The sequence below is a fragment of the Pseudophryne corroboree genome, chromosome 4 (genome assembly GCF_028390025.1).
Source record: "Pseudophryne corroboree isolate aPseCor3 chromosome 4, aPseCor3.hap2, whole genome shotgun sequence".
Lineage (NCBI taxonomy): Eukaryota > Metazoa > Chordata > Amphibia > Anura > Myobatrachidae > Pseudophryne > Pseudophryne corroboree.
In genome coordinates this window covers 118,270,429-118,288,272 of record NC_086447.1, presented here as the reverse complement: position 1 = coordinate 118,288,272, position 17,844 = coordinate 118,270,429, and positions in this window count along the sequence as shown.

Here is a 17,844-nt window from a genome sequence, read left to right as displayed (position 1 = left end):
GCTAAGAGAGATTTGCCGCTATTTCATAGTTTAAGAGTAAAGGTAATATAGTTAAAGTATAGACAAACACACAGCTGTGCCTGAGAGACAAGGCGAAGTCAGTGTGGTGCGTGGTAGATGATAAAGGATCATCTACATTGATAAACGTATAAATTGTGTTACGGTGGATCTTTGCTTTGCGTACACGTGTCTCTAACAAAGGACTGAGACTTGTGTACGCAATCCAAGGGCCGACGCACGCAGCGTATATTACGCAACGGAGCGTACGGGTACGCCCACGTAACTCAAATCACAAGTGTTAATTTTTTTTCCCAACGCGATAAATAGCGCAACGCGGTAAGTAACGCAACAGGCGATAAATAGCACAAATCTATTTTTATATCCGAAATTTAGATTAACAGATCCTTCTCCAAATTTACAACACATCTGGTTTAAAGAAAATTTCTGCGCAGAAATAGAAATAGAAACAAAAGTGTACATGTGGTGAGTGAGTGTTTGCAATTATACAATTTTGAGGTTGAACCACAAGAAAAGTATCGAGTTCTCGTGAAGGTACATACATGTAAGTGACGTGCATGGTGGCTAGGGAGGCATCTCTGGTTAAACATAAAAAATTTGAGCATTAGAGTGTAGCAGACCAGGAGGTCATACTGTAACAGACCAGGAGGTCGCATAACAGACCAGGAGGTCCAGGTACAGCAGACAAGGAAGTCCGCTATAGAGACAAGTAGCACAACACCAAGAAGGGTTGGTGCGGAACCCATATAGGCCATTAAGCTCTGGCTGAAGGAATTCGCAGCCGAAATTTTCGATTCCACTGGTCGCTCCACACATAAGATTAGTTGCTTATGTGCTGAACGATTGTACCGCACGTAATTGTGTGCATTAGTAAACCTGACCGGTACTATTTGTGTACGAAGGTCATAAACGCTATTTGTACATTTTAACGTGATTTGTGTAATTTTTTTTATTTTAAGGGAAGTTCGCTGGTCACTCAGGAACTATCCAACAACCGATACTTGCTGGGGAACGCGCCCCAGTAAATAAAGGTTCACAGGGGCCCTAGGTTGGGTACAACAGCTCTGGATACAGTGATTGTGTTACTGGCCAACGTGGGCGAGAAGTGAGTGGAGTACTCGGTAAACTTCACCGCCAGCCTGCCCCGGACATCTTGGTTTTTGTAAGGGTTCGCTGAAGAAAAGCAACACCTGCAAGTTATGGGGGCCAGTTGTTCAGGTAGGGGGCGATCAACCTCGGTTCGGGTTGATTTAGTAAACCGACCAATAGGGTCGGCCAGGTATGTAATGTGTGAAAAATACGGTTCACACACAGAGGTTTTATGTGATGAATGGGAAAGAATGACTGTACATGACGGGGAGAAATTCCCAAGAATAGGTAGCTTTAGCCCAGAAGTGTTACTAAATCTAAGGAGAAGGATATGTCTCATTAAATCAGCCAAGAGACGAATCAAACATTATGATTATTTACAGTTGTGGCAACAGGAGGGTGACATACAGAGAGGATTGGCTCAGGCGGCGGGATCTGGCTCGATCAGAAAACTGATAGCCACGGCCCCACCGCCACCATATATATCGGGAGAAAAATTGGTTGCGGAGAATGACGCATTAAGGTGTAACAAACAAACACTTAGCAACTGTGTAAATGTTAAAGATAATGTTAACCAATTAACCAATGCAAGTATTAACCCGTGCAAGTTGTACCCTGTTTTGAACTTTCCTCAGGAGTGTGATCAAGAGGACGAATCGGCAACAATTTCAGCGCTCTCTCTAGCAGCCACCATAGCAGAGACCACTGTAGGCACAGCTCAACCCCCGAGATTAGTAACGAAAGCCCCTAGCGGAGGGATAGGTGAGGTCGTATCAACGGGTAAGTACGGCACCATACACTATGCTGAAACTATTTCACCACAGCCTGTAGAATCTACACAGGATGAGGTTGTTAGAGTTAATCCTGTTAAGGTAATAGTAGTTCCAAATGGGAAAACAGACACTTCAGGAGTCACTCCTGTTAGGAACATTGCCATGTACAGCCCATTTTCCCGAATGGAATTAAGGACCATAGTGTCGGAATTCCCTGACCCTAGAAAAGACTTAGTTGCCAGCCAAAAATACATCAGAGACCTAGGTAACACGTTAGAGCCCAACAACAAAGACTGGCAGATATTGCTGAGAGCATGTTTACCCTCCAATGTCGACGCAGCTCAATTTTTAGCTGACTGTGGATTAGATCAGGATGTACCTCTTACAGATGTGTACAACAAAGACAATGTAAAAAGAATAAGCTTACAGTTAAAAGAGTATTTCCCAGCCGTAGTTAAATGGAACAAAATATTCTCCATTAAACAGAAGGAGTCAGAAACAGCTGCAGAGTATTTTCACAGAGCATTATCAGAAATGGCAAAATACACAGGCATAGAGGACATTAAAACAAACATAAACCATCGAGAAGTAGCAGTATCGGTACTGATGGATGGTTTAAAAGAGTCATTGAAGACTAGGGTACAGACCACACAACCATGTTGGCGAGGTCTGTCTGTGGCTACTTTGAGAGAGGCTGCTATTGATCACGATAGGAACATCACCAGACACAGGGAACAACAAGGTGATAAATTAATGTCAGTAAGTATACAGGCCCTGACCACAAGGCAGCCTTTGTTTATATCACCAAACCCTGTGGGTAAGTCAAGTGTGGTTACTTGTTATTCTTGTCATAAACAGGGACACATGGCACGAGATTGTAGAATGAAGAATTCACGAAACTCATACCAACCCCCTAGACAACGACACGACACACGACATTGGGAGCAAGGTCCGCAAAAACGGAGTTATGAGCCACATACAGGGGAAACAAAAAGATACCCCCCGAACAGAGACTGGCAAGCCTCTGGTAGCTCCCAATTAACTCCATCACAAGTAGTTGCTGCCAGCGGGATTCAGGGAGGTCACCATACCCAATAGGGGTGTGGCCATACCTGTAATCTGCAGCCAGTAAAATTGATTGCAAGTCTTGGAAGTGAACCAGAAATTGCAATCAATGTAGCTGGTAAATCATTAAACTTTCTTGTAGACACAGGGGCGGCCAAATCAGTGATAAATTCGAAAGTGGGCATGAGAACCACTGGTAAGACAATTCCAGCCATAGGGGTAACGGGAGTAGTCCAGCACTACCCTGTTAGCAAACCAGCCGAGATTACAGTAGGGCCTTTACATACCAAGCATTCCTTTTTGCTGGCTGCATCGGCACCGACTAATCTCCTGGGAAGAGACTTACTGTGTAAAATGGGGTGCGTCATTTATTGTACTCCTGAAGGTGTATTCTTGGACATACCTGAGAATCACACTCAGGAAGTGCGAGACATGTTAGACTCCCCGTCAAAATTAATGTCACATACCATTATGACAAATAGGACTCCCTCCCAAGTAGAAGAAATGACATCTCAGATACCAGAGTCACTTTGGACTAAAGATGGACAGGACACTGGATTAATGGCAAACGTAGCTCCGGTAGTTGTACAAGTAAAAGATGGTAGGATAGCTCCAAAAATCCCACAGTACCCTCTGAAGCCAGAGGTGGAGTTAGGAGTGTATCCCGTAATAGAGCGCTTGCTACAACAGGGCATTCTGGTAAGAACGTCCAGCACTGCCAATAGTCCCATCTTCCCTGTTAAAAAGAGTGGGGGGAGGGGTTACCGGCTAGTGCAGGATCTAAGGGGGATTAACAAAATAGTTGAGAGTCAGTTCCCCGTAGTGCCAAATCCAGCTGTCATCCTAATGCAAATCCCTCCCACTGCGAAATTATTCACTGTTATTGACCTCTGCTCCGCTTTCTTTTCGGTACCTCTGCACCCTGACAGTCAATATTTGTTTGCATTTACATACAGAGGAGTCCAATACACATGGACTCGATTACCACAAGGATTCATAGATAGCCCAAGTATATTTTCTCAGGCTTTGCATGATTGTTTACAGTCTTTCCAACCAGTGAGTGGATCAGTATTAATACAGTACGTGGATGATCTACTACTGTGTTCTGATTCATTGGAAGCATCCCTGAAGGATACGAAACAGCTCCTGTTTCATCTTTCTGACACAGGACACAAGGTTTCCAAAGACAAGTTGCAATTATGCCAAACTAAGGTAAAATATTTGGGACACTGTTTAACACAAGGACTGAGACACCTGACCGCTGATAGAATTCAAGCAATTAGAGACATGACTCTGCCACAAACCCAGCAACAGATCAGAACATTTTTAGGAATGTGTGGGTATTGCCGTAACTGGATCCCAGGGTTTTCCATCCTAGCGTTACCCTTGCAGGAGATGGTCTCCTCAAACAAACCTGATCGGATTTCGCATACAGACGAGTCTAAGACAGCATTTGAGAGACTTAAACAGTGCCTAACGCAGGCACCAGCATTGGGTATGCCGGACTATGGGAAACCCTTTGAACTATACGGAACAGAAAGTGCTGGTTGCGCGGCAGGCGTACTAACCCAAAAGCACGGTGATGCCAGCAGGCCGGTAGCATATTACAGCGCTCAGCTAGATACGGTAGCGCGATCCCTCCCCACATGCTTGCGAAGCGTTGCTGCGATAGCATTGCTAGTAACGAAAAGCGAAGACGTCGTGCTAGGTCACAACCTCACAATTCATACACCACATGCAGTGTCAGCCTTGTTAAATTCTGCACAAACCAGACACGTCTCATCAGCGCGGTTTACAAGATGGGAATTGGCACTAATGGCCCCCGTAAACATCACCATAAGGAGATGCAGTGCATTAAATCTTGCAACATATCTCCCAGGTGTGCCTGGACAGGCACAAAGGGTGGAGGATGAGAGTGGTGGGGAAGGAGAATTTAACACAAAGGAAGACACTCATGATTGTATGGAATATTTGACCCAAAATTTTACCGCAAGGCCTGACATCAGTGACAACCCACTGGAAGATGTAGAACTTACGTTCTACACGGACGGTAGTTGTCATAGACAGTCAGACTCGGGAGACTTGTGTACTGGATACGCAGTCGTAGATGACCAAGGCACCATAGAAGCGGAACCGCTAGGCCCACCTCACTCAGCCCAAGTTGCTGAACTGGTCGCCCTAACCAGAGCATGTGAATTGGCTAAGGGCAAATCAGCCAATATCTACACCGACTCTAGATACGCATTTGGGGTAGTCCATGATTTCGGAGCCCTATGGCGCCTCAGAAATTTCATGACGGCAGCTGGTACACCGGTAGCGCATGCAGCTCATATAAAAAGGCTTCTAACAGCGATACAGGAACCCGACAGAGTGGCTGTTATCAAATGTAAAGCACACACATATAGCCAAGACCCAGTATCACTTGGTAACAGCCGAGCAGACGAAGCTGCTAAATTAGCAGCTGCTACCCCCAGACAGACAGACACCACACAACTGATGGTATTTAATACCATCAACACACAGAAGTTGTGTGAGATGCAAAATTTGTGTTCCACACAGGAAAAGGCAGTCTGGAAGGCAAAGGGATATGGTCAGGAGTCCTCAGGACTCTGGACGGATGGACACGGTAAACCAGTGGCCCCCAAAGCATACCTTCCATGCTTAGCTGAGGCAGCTCACGGGCTGACTCATCTGGGCAAGGAAGGGATGTGCAAGTTGGTAAGAGCATATTGGTGTGCCCCAGGATTTTCTTCTCATGCGAGTAAAAGGGCAATGTCATGCCTTACCTGTCTGAGAAAGAACATCGGAAAGGCAATACCTACAGAACCATCTCATATCCCACCTGCCGGCGGCCCTTTCCAGGTAATACAGATTGACTTTATTCAATTACCCCCTTGTCGAAATTTGAAATATGTACTTGTTTGTATAGATGTTTTTTCAAATTGGGTCGAAGCATTTCCGGCGGCCACAAATACCGCTATGTTTACTGCTAAGAAAATTGTGCAGGAATTTGTATGTAGATATGGTATCCCTAGAATTATCGAAAGTGATAGGGGTACCCATTTTACAGGTGATGTCTTTCAAGGAATGTGTAAATTGATGGGAATTGATAGCAAGCTGCACACTCCATACCGTCCACAGGCGAGTGCGAAAGTGGAAAGAGTGAACAGCACTATTAAAAATAAACTGAGTAAAGTGATGGCAGAGACAGGATTGACATGGCCAGAAGCTTTACCCATTGTACTGTACAGCATCAGAACCACTCCCAGGTCCCCTCTTAATCTGTCTCCCTTTGAGATCTTGTTTGGTCGACAACCGCATGTTATGATTAACCCTCAGGATGATTTGAAGTGTAACAATGAAGTGACTGTAAAATACTTGATTAACATGAGTAAACAGTTGAGGAATCAAAATGATAATCTGAAGTTAGTGATTCCTGATTTACCAGATAGTAATTGTCATGACATTGAACCTGGGGATTATGTAATGATACGGAATTTTCTACGCTCAGGTTGCCTTATTGACAGATGGGAAGGACCATACCAGGTCTTATTGACTAGCACTACAGCATTGAAGGTTGCTGAGAGAGAGACTTGGGTTCATTTGTCCCACTGTAAAAAGGTTGCTGATCCAGAGAGGTCCCGTGATAAGGAACAGACGGTAGAGGTTGTATCACTGGAGTGTCTGTTCCAGGAGGATTAAGGCGGCACCTGAGCATTGAAAATCACAAGACCAAAAGCAGTTGTCGATCCCCTGTTCCCTTTTATTGTTTTTCTCCAACTTCCCATCCCCTCTCCTTCAAATTATTTTTTCCCCCTTCTCATTCTTCTCCGTTTCCTCCTACAAGATGGACTTGCCCCAAGAGACTGTGATCCGGATTTTCCTGTTGACCATGATGTTGACCAGAGCAGTCTGTTCCGGCGAGAGTACCATGGAGGTCGAGAGAGGTTCTGGAATGGGTTCTGATGACAGAGATGGAGGCGTAGTTTTCCAAGAACAACATAATCAACAAGCAAAGGCGAGTATCAGAAAACGATCCGATAGCATTGACCATAGAAGGAATTGTGAAGGATTGTTAGCTGAAGAAAACTGTATCTGTCGGCTCTGTAACAATGTCATTGAGGATGGGTGCATAAAGAAATGCCAATCCAGTTTTAATATCCATATGGACCGGCATCCATTGAGTGACTATCACTCCTTAGTGGGTAGTGTGTTAAATAAAACAGATTGTTGGGTATGCTCTCAAGTACCTCAAGGTCATAGCAAATCAGGACTAGTACCATTTCCTTTAACGTTAGGGGAGGTACTTGAGTTAAGTGGTGGGAGACCGGTAGACAGGAGGTTTAATATCTCCAGCCCTCCTAGTTTGAAGCTCCACCAATACCATGTGGATAGGTCCCTATTATGTTTTAACATCTCCAATCCCCGAAAGCCGGGAAATTGGGAAGTGTCATGGAGTAATCAAACCATGACCTTTTCGCATAGAGCAGATAGAATGCCTACAGATACAGAGCTTATACGCCACATAGCCAGTAGAGGAAAATCTTTCCGGTATAGGTATACCTTAGGAAATAGGATTACGAGAGTTGGAGAGGTATCACCAGGATACTGTGCACATATCGTACAACCTGATACGTGTACTAAGCAGATGGAAGAATTAGGGTTAGGAGATTTCACATGGAAGGTGTGTAATATGGTTATGTCCTACTCCGTCCCATATGTTCTCCCCGATGATGCATATTTCATATGCGGGAGAAAGGCGTATAAGTGGCTTGCCCCAAACTCTGAAGGATTGTGTTATATTGGAAAAGTACTGCCTGAAGTAATGACTGTATCACATGACAAAATGAAAGACATACACCGTGTTGCCCAAACTCCTTATACTCACACCCATTACGAGCACGTAGTTAAACGGCACCTGATAGAAAGAACAGAGCATCCGGCCTCTGACATGATCCATGAATCCACCGGGATTCAGTTTCTAATCGCGTTAGACATCACTCGCACCGCTAGAGGAGTGTTGAATTATAAATACATATCTGCGCTCGCCAATTTGTTAGATAATATCACTGAAATGTATGATGACACGTTTAGGTATACTGGAAGGGAACTTCAAGCTTATAAAACAGAACTGGTACAGCATAGAATGGTTCTTAATTACCTCACAGCAGTGACAGGCGGATATTGTGTCACACTGGCAACACAATACGGCGTGAAATGTTGCACATATATTACGAATAGCACCGAGGACCCGGTCGAGGTCATAGACCAAAAGATGGACGATATTCTCCAACTGAAGTGGGAATTGCGCAGGAGACACAATCTCACTCTTGCTGCTGTAGGTAATGAGCTGACTGGTTGGGTGTCATGGTTGAACCCGCGAAATTGGTTCTCTGGTTTAGGAGACTGGGCTCAAGGAGTCATAATGGATGTTGGGAAGTTTCTCCTATGTATTTTAGGTGTTATCATAACGATTGGTTTGATATTTAGATGCGGTCAGGCTTTAATGAGGTGCAATCGTCGTACTAAGGTAATGAGTTTAAGGAGTGAGGAAACTGTAATTCCAATGGACTTGATTTATGACCCAAATGTAGAAACAATAATGTGATGAAAATGCGATTTCTACGGTCCGTTTCTTTCACCTGTTTTTCCGTTTCCTCCAAGGTAAAAAGACCCACTTGGACGAGGAATTTGATGAGCCGATATACAGACAACAGAGAGATTAAAGAAGAAGTTTTGACAACCTGATACACAGATTTTTGATGAACTATGCCATGGATCCCCAGTTTCCCTAGAAATTTTAAAATTACGCTAGCCCAACACTTTTGTAAATCTATGGACATTGACAGCTTTTGCTCGCACCTTATGGGCAAAAGCACAAAGAAGACTGCATTCAACAGACACCAAACAAGACCTCAATCGACGAATGTACATTTACCTGACATAGAATACCACCGCATTTACCGTAATTATGTCTTTTCTTCATTTCTACAACCCTCAGGTAATGACACACATAGTCGATAGGGAATACAGGCACAGATATCAGCAATCACATATCTCCCCCATTCATGTATCATCAACTAAAATGTGCTCCCCCATTTTGTTACAACCAAAGCCGAAAGAGCTCGGTAAAGTTTGACAGCCCATCCACAGACCCGTACCATGGGATAAGAAGGAATACAAATGTATACTTCGCAATACCTCGAAGCTTGATTTAAAACACGTACGGCACGATGATACATGACCCCCAAGCACGGATTCATACACACATGCTTCTGCTATCTCACTAGGTCATACCCTTTTCCTACCTTCTCCTCTCCTCCCCTACCCAACCATGTAAATGCATTAACCCCTGACATATATTTTTCTCTTTTGAAATGTTTTAGAAGGTGGCAGTTATTATTGACTGCCAAAGGGTGGACTGTCAAAGTCAGAAAAATATCTCTATGCACACTACCATATTTGCTCCTCACACAGGTCCGTGCTGCGCATGCGTGCGCTCTCCCGTACGTGCGCATACTCACAGTCGCGGGTACCCGCAGGCGCACGGTATGCGTATTTACGGTAGAGTTTATGTGATCGTAGCGTGCGACTCAATCGTTACATAATTTTCACTATATAATGTATTTTGTAGATCATGGTCCCTTTGATAGATTCTGAAAGTTTAGTTAACATAGCATGTTCCTGAACAGAGAGATCCCTCTTTGTATTGTACGAAGGGTCTAACAGGGGTCATACAGTGGTGTTTGGTACCCATCGGAAGAGTATTTAAATAGCAATATTCCGGTGTTGGTTTGGAGCGGATTAATCGCTCGTGCGAATAGTTATGGACATAAGAAGTTTATGTCCATTTACTATTATTTGTTCTTATTTAGTCATGCGGCGGGAAACTCAGTGTCCCACCCACCTGAACAGTTGGAAGCAGTCACAGCCCACCTGTATGAATCAACCTATGACCTTTTGTTATAATGCGAAGCCGAATTCCTGTGTCCAATAAACAATGAGATTGTAGGGACCATTGAATTGCATTGTGTGTGGGGCATAAATAGGCAGGCCGACCATATCCAGTTCACTCTCTTCAACGGTTCTCATTGCTGATAATCGGGAGCTGGATATCGAGGCGCATGCGATCGTTTCCCCTTGTGCGTAAGTGTTTCTCCGCAACTATATTAATCTTCTTGTTATTGTGGGCCAATCTCTCTCTCTCCTCCTCTTTCTCTCTTATTTTCTCTTAAATAGTAATTGTATTATATTTCCTGTGTAGTTATCTGGTTAGGTAGTCTATGTTATATTGTAGTGTATGATTTGTATTTGTATTAATTCTTTTGCAAGTATATCATTCAAAATATATACATATTAGGCGTTGGACCCTAAGCCCAGGTATCTGTGTATTTCTTATAGTGTCTAGTATTCTCAGAGCGTCGGTGATGCTCAAACAGCTTTTAAGTTAATCAGGTTACACAAGGTTGCATCTACACACTATCACTACACTAAGGATTTACTGCATAATATACTGTTTATGGTTTAGATTTAAAGGTTTAACATTGTGAGCGTCAGCGCCGCTCGTGATCTCCTCGTGGTCTCGAGCGTCCGCTACGCTGATAGCGTAGCATTACGGTAGTCGCTCACTGATAAGTGTGCCCGATACCAACAGCGTATTCTCGTGAGCGTCTGTATCGCTCGAGCAGCCCGCTCCCGATACAGCGTCCGTTACGCTATAGTGAACCATTACGTTAGTCAGCAGCCAATAGCGTGCCTGCCTGTGATCTCTTGGCCGTGAACGAACGTGACGCTTGAGCGTCTCGACCACGGCTAAGCGATTGTTACGCAACAAGCGTACCCTTACGGTACTTCATACGTAAATAGCGTACAGTGTTCTTAGACCTCACAAAGGGTTTTATATACGATAAATATCTAGCTTTATCACAGGGTACTACTGTTTGTGTGTCATTATGTGTATAGGGGCACTAATAATGTGCAGCAAATGTGTAGGGGCACTATGCATGTCATTATGTGTATAAGGGCATTAATAATGTGCGGCATATGTGTAAGGGACATTATGTGTAAAAGGACATTAATAAAGGTTGCCATAATGTGTAAGGCGCATTATGTTTATAAGGACATAAATAATGTGTCTCATATGTGTAAGGGGCATTACTGTGTGGAATTATGTGTATAAATGCATTACTAATGTGTGGCATTATGTGTATAAGGTGCTCTACTATGTGGCGTTGCATATAGAAAGGGCACTATTGTGTCATCTAATGTGAATAAAGAGCAATAGGGTGTGGTGTAATGTGAATAAGGAGCAATTCAGTGTGATATAATGTGAATAAGGGGCTCTACTGTGAGGAGTAACGTTTATAAGGTAAAGTGATACTACTGTGGGATGTAATATGAATTATGGACACAATTGCATGATCAAATGTGAATAAAGTTACAGTACTGTGTGGCGTAATTGGAATTGGGGTTACTATTGTGTGGCCATGCCCCTTGCCATGAAAAAGACACCCCTTTTTGGGCTGTGCGCCATATGTGCGAACTGTTCCTATTTAAAATATAGGGGGTACAAACCCCAAAATAAGGACTGCTATGGGTGAGGGGTGATGGTGCTGGGAAAGAGGTACAAGGTCAGAGGCGAAACCAGCGGTGGTGCTAGGGGGCACCAGACAAAATCTTGCCTAGGGCATCATATTGGTTAGGGCCGGCTCTGGACCTATGCACAGTGACAGGACACTACCACAGCACCCTACAGCAGCAAGATGCAGCACTGGACTATTAGTTATGTACTGTAGTATACTGAGCACCACAATGCAGCACAAGACAATGAGCAGTGATACTGAGCACTGATGAGGATAATACCGAGAAGAACTGACACTGAGCAGCAAGATGCAGCACTGGACTATTAGTAATGTACTGTAGTATACTGAGCACCACAATGCAGCACAAGACAATGAGCAGTGATACTGAGCACTGATGAGGATAATACCGAGAAGAACTGACACTGAGCAGCAAGATGCAGCATTGGACTATTAGTAATGTACTGTAGTATACTGAGCACCACAATGCAGCACAAGACAATGAGCAGTGATGAGGATACTAGAACTGACACTGCTATGGGTGAGGGGTGATGGTGCTGGGAAAGAGGTACAAGGTCAGAGGCGAAACCAGCGGTGGTGCTAGGGGGCACCAGAGCAGTGATACTGAGCACTGATGAGGATAATACCGAGAAGAACTGACACTGAGCAGCAAGATGCAGCACTGGACTATTAGTAATGTACTGTAGTATACTGAGCACCACAATGCAGCACAAGACAATGAGCAGTGATACTGAGCACTGATGAGGATAATACCGAGAAGAACTGACACTGAGCAGCAAGATGCAGCATTGGACTATTAGTAATGCACTGTAGTATACTGGGCACCACAATGCGGCACAAGACAATGGCCCTCATTCCGAGTTGATCGCTCGCTGCCGTTTTTTGCAGTGCAGCGATCAGGTGAAAAAAATCAGCATTTATGCGTATATATGCATGGTACGCAGCGCGCATGCGCTAACTACTTTCACACAAAAGTTTGTAGTTTTACCCAAGCTCGAGCGACGTTTTTCAGTCGCTTGAGCGTTCGTAGTATGATTGACAGGAAGTGGGTGTTTCTGGGCGGCAACACAGCATTTTCAGGGAGTGTGCTTAAAAACGCAGGCGTGCCAGGGAAAACGCAGGAGTGGCTGGAGAAACGGGGGAGTGGCTGGCCGAACACAGGGCGTGTTTGTGACGTCAAACCAGGAACTAAACAGACTGCAGTCATCGCAAGGAAGGAGTAGGTCTGGAGCTACTCAGAAACAGCATGACATTTTTTAGTAGCAATTCTGCTACTCTTTCGTTCGCACTTCTGCTAAGCTAAGATACACTCCCAGAGGGTGGCGGCTTAGCGTGTGCACTGCTGCTAAAAGCAGCTAGCGAGCGATCAACTCGGAATGAGGGCCAATGAGCAGTGATCCCGAGCACTGATGAGGATACTAACTGAAAACTGACACTCAGCAGGAGAGACACACTACTAGTATTACTGAGCAGCAATAAGTAAGCACTGATACTGAGCACTGATATTCAGATTTCCACTGAGAGAACGTAGCCACGTCCTCTCCGCTCTCTCTACAATGCACGAGTGAAAATGGCAGCGATGCTCGGCACTTTATATGGAATCCGAATCTCGTGAGAATCCGTCAGCGGGATGATGATGTTTTGCCTCGTTCGGGTTTTCCGAGTCAGGCGGGAAGAACCGAGTCTACCTCGGACCCATGTAATCCACGTGGAGTTGGGGGGGTTCGGTTCTCGGAGAATCGAAACCCGCTCATCCCTAACTAGTACAGGTGGAATTTTGTGTAAGCGGCACTACTAAGGGGGCATTTTGCGTAAGCGGCACTACTAAGGGGGCATTTTGTGTAAGCACCACTACTAAGGGGGCATTTTGTGTAGGCACCACTACTAAGGGGGAATTTTGTATAAGCAGCACTTCTACAGGGGGATTTTGTGAATGTGGCACTACTACAAGGGGGATTTTGTGTAAGCGGCACTACTACAGGGGGCATTTTGTGTAAGCAGCACTACTACAGGGGGATTTTGTGTAAGCGGAACTACTACAGGGGGCATTTTTGTGTAAGCGGCACTATTAAGGAGGCATTTTGTGTAAGCGGCACTATTACAGGGGGGTATTATGTATGTAAGCTGCACTACTACAGGGGGGATTTTGTGCAAGTGGCACTACTAGGGTGGTATTTTGTGTAAGCGACACTACTACAGGGGGCATTTTGTGTAAGCTGCACAATTAAGGGGTATTTTGTGTAAGCGGCACTATTAAAGGGAGCATTATATGTGTAAGCGGCACTACTACAGGAGGCATTTTGTGTGTAAGTGGCACTAATACAGGGGGGATTTTGTGCAAGCGGCACTACTACAGGGGGGATTTTGTGTAAGCGGCACTACTAAGGTGGTATTTTGTGTAAGCGGCACTACTACAGGGGGCATTATGTGTAAGCGGCACTATTAAGAGGGCATTTTGTGTAAGCAGCCCTATTACAGGGGGCATTTTGTGTAAGCAGCACTATTACAAGGGACATTTTGTGCAAGCGGCACTTCTGCAGGGGGGATTTTGTGTAAGCGGCATTGCTACAAGGGGTATTTTGTGTAAGCGGCACTACTACAGGGGGCATTTGTGTAAGCGGCACTATTACAGGGGGAATTATGTGTGTAAGCGGCACTACTACAGGGGGCATTATGTGTGTAAGCTGCATTACTACAGGGGGCATTGTGTGTGTAAGTGGCACTATTACAGGGGGGATTTTGTGTAAGTGGCACTACTACAGGGAGGATTTTGTGTAAGCGGCACTACTACAGGGGGCATGTTGTGTAAGCGGCACTACTACAGGGGACATTATTTGTATAATAAGTACTACTACGTGCGGTGTTATGTGAATAACATTGTGCTACAGTGGTGTAATTTGAAATGGGGGTACTACTGTGTGGCCATACCCTTTCCATGTAAGCCCAGATCCCTTTTTCGGTGTCCACCAAAGGCACGCGCTGTCCCTTTGTAAAGTATGGGAGTGCACAAATTTATAGTTTGTATGGGGGAATCGAATACCCTAGCACCGGCCCTGGCTGCAGGAACACACTGGTACTAGGTGTAGGAGCAAAACTGAAGCAGGCTGGACCCAGAAAGGGAGTCATGGACTCTGCAGGTTTGATGCCTCTCAGCTTATGGATGCAGGAATGATACTTGGATTGTAGGAGAGCATGGAAAATGGTTGAACTGCAAATATTGTAGGTAGAGACAAGTCCATTAATGATTAAACCATTGATGGCCAATGATTCTCAACCAGTGGGAGAGCCATCAATGGTTTAACCATTACTGGTTAAGGCCTGTGTATGCAAATTAGGACCGTAGCTGGACATGCACAACCCAGTTGAGAGATGGGAGTTTTTTTTACTATGGGATCTTCTCAACAATGGTAAAACCATCAACTATTGATGGTCGATAGTCTACCCTTATTTTAAGTGGACTGTTAAACTTTTCATATGAGCAAAGGCCATCTAAAGTTAATGGGTTTCTGCATTGTGAGTAGTCTTCATCTACAGTTTGTGACCATACCACCTCCAGCCCTGTGGTCATGTGAGAAGATCACATAACTATTATCTGTATTTGCATTAGCCCCACCTTTGGTGCAGGAGGTCCAACTGAAATGGGACAGAACTCTGCATACATTCATCTCTAAATAGTCCAAAACTGTCTCACGGAATGCTTCTGCTATGTATGAATGCCAAAGAACACCATAAGTGTGAATCAAATGAAAGCTGTACATTCCAAAATCATTCCTAATTGTCCCAAGCTGCATAGGCAGTCCACAATGCTTGCGCAGATTGCTAAAAATCTCAACATCTGTCTGCATCAGGACTTACCTGCGTCTAAGAACCAGACCCGAAGGTTCTCTGCATTACTATTGCTTTCCACTACTGCATGAAGCTCCTATAGTTCAGTGCCTCAGACTGATTACACTGCGCTACCAACAACAGCTGACTGTATTACGTTATCTGTTTGTTGAAGCGATAATTATTGTCTCTTTTGCCTACATAATTATATGTGCTCCTAAACACTTTACATCAGACCTATTATTTTATAGTTACATGCGCCCAGATAATGTTCATTCGCTTCCATTTCATTATTTAATCACTTCAAGGTTTATGTATCCTTAAAATTCCTGTAGTCTGTTCTTCAAGGGGATTAGTGTTACAGTACTGTATGCCACATGTAGCAAGTTACAGATACTTTCTCAATGGAATCCTGTTCCTAAATATTTCTGTTCTGTTTGTATCACTGTCTGTTAATGTTATACGTGATTATCATTTAATGCTACTAACATATATTCATGAAAGCCGTCATCAGAGCATGCTAAATATAACCATGTATTTTTAACGACCATTAATCTCTTCATTAGACATACTGTACAGCATGTGTCTATACAGTATGACTTTCCTCTGAGTATGTATTTTCACGCACAGTATTAGCATACAGTATATATTAATAGGCTGTAGCCTGTTACCACTATTCCAAATAACCAAGAGATATTTAAAGGATTTCTGCAGCTGAAAATTATTTCATTAACTGACATTCACCACAACTAGCAGAACTGTGAGGAAGGGTGTTCTCATGGGTATCTGGTCTCTAGGTCGATAGTAACTAGGTTGACAGTGTCTAGGTCGACCACTATTGGTCGACAGTAACTAGGTCGACAGGGTTTCTAGGTCGACAGGGTCTCTAGGTCGACATGTTCTAGGTCAACAGGTCAAAAGATACACCAGTTTTGCAACCTGCATGCCCAGACATTGGCCACCACAGGAAACAATAATCCTGATTCATGCCCCTTACATTATTTCTAATTTTTCCTCCTTATACAGTAGTAATGCACCTTACACAATATACCACACACCGTAATGCCCATTACACATTATTTCACACTACATAATGCCCATTACACATTATGCCACACACCGTAATGCCCATTGCACATTATGCCACACACTGTAATGCCCATTACATATTATGCCACACACTGTAATGCCCATTACACCATGCACTGTAATGCCCATTACACATTATTCCACACACCGTAATGCCAATTACACATTATGCCACACACCATCATTCCCATTACACAATATGCCACACATCGTAATGCCCCTTACACATTATGCCACACACCATAATGCCTGTGACACATTATGCCACACACCACAATGCCCATTATATATTATGCCACACACCACAGTGCCCATGATACATTATGCCACACACCATAATACCTGTGATACATTATGCCACATACCAAAATGCCCCTGAAACATTATACCACATACCTCAATGCCCGTGATACAGTATGCCATGCACCATAATGGTTGGGTGTTATGCTCGTTGCTGGGGGTTTTCATGCTGTTGGTGTCATGGTCATTACCAGGCGTGGGTAATGCTCGCTGCCAGGGGTTTCATGCTCATTGCCAGGAGTTTCATGCGCTGGGTGTCATGCTCATTGTCATGGGTGTGTAATGCTTGTTGCCATGGGTTTTCATGCAGTCTGTGTTATGCTCATTGTCATGGGCTCATTGCCAGGGGTTTCATGCGCTAGGTGTCAAGCTTGTTGCCAGGGGGTAATGCTTGTTGCCAGGGGTTTCATGCACTGGGTGTAATGCTCATTGCCAGGTGTTTTCATGCTGTCCGTGTCATGCTTGTTGCCAGGGGTGTAAGGCTGCTGCCAGCACTATGCACTCCTGCTACTTCCAGGCTCTGCTAGACCAGGGCTGGCTTGCAAAATTTAGCCTGGGGGGCATGCACAAAGAACTGGCTCATGAGTGGCAGCCCATCTGTAACCACTTGCCTGGCATAAACGTACTGTATGCGATACAACCACAACCAGAAGTGGCTTACCTAACCAGGTTGTATCCTATATGTCCGGCATACCCCACTACTTCCCCACTCTGTTGTAGAGGAAATCCATTCTGCACAAGTGCAGAATGGACTTCCTCCTGCTGCTGACACCCCCTGGAAGTGATGTTGTGGTCTGTGACCGCCAACATAGCTCCCAAAATCGCATACTAGAATGCCATACGAATGCACATTGGGGTGCATGCACCTGAACTAAAAGAGCAAGTAGGGAATACAGATGGAGGGGATCTGGGGGCACATGAGGAGGAGGTGGGGAGCCAGGGACAAGAAGAGACAGGGACTGGAAATCAGATATTAGATGTGGAGGGGAGCTCGGGATACAGGAGGAGGAGGAGGTGGGGAGCCAGGGATAGGAGGAGACAGGGACTGGGAGTCAGATATTAGAGGTGATGGTGAGCTGGGGATA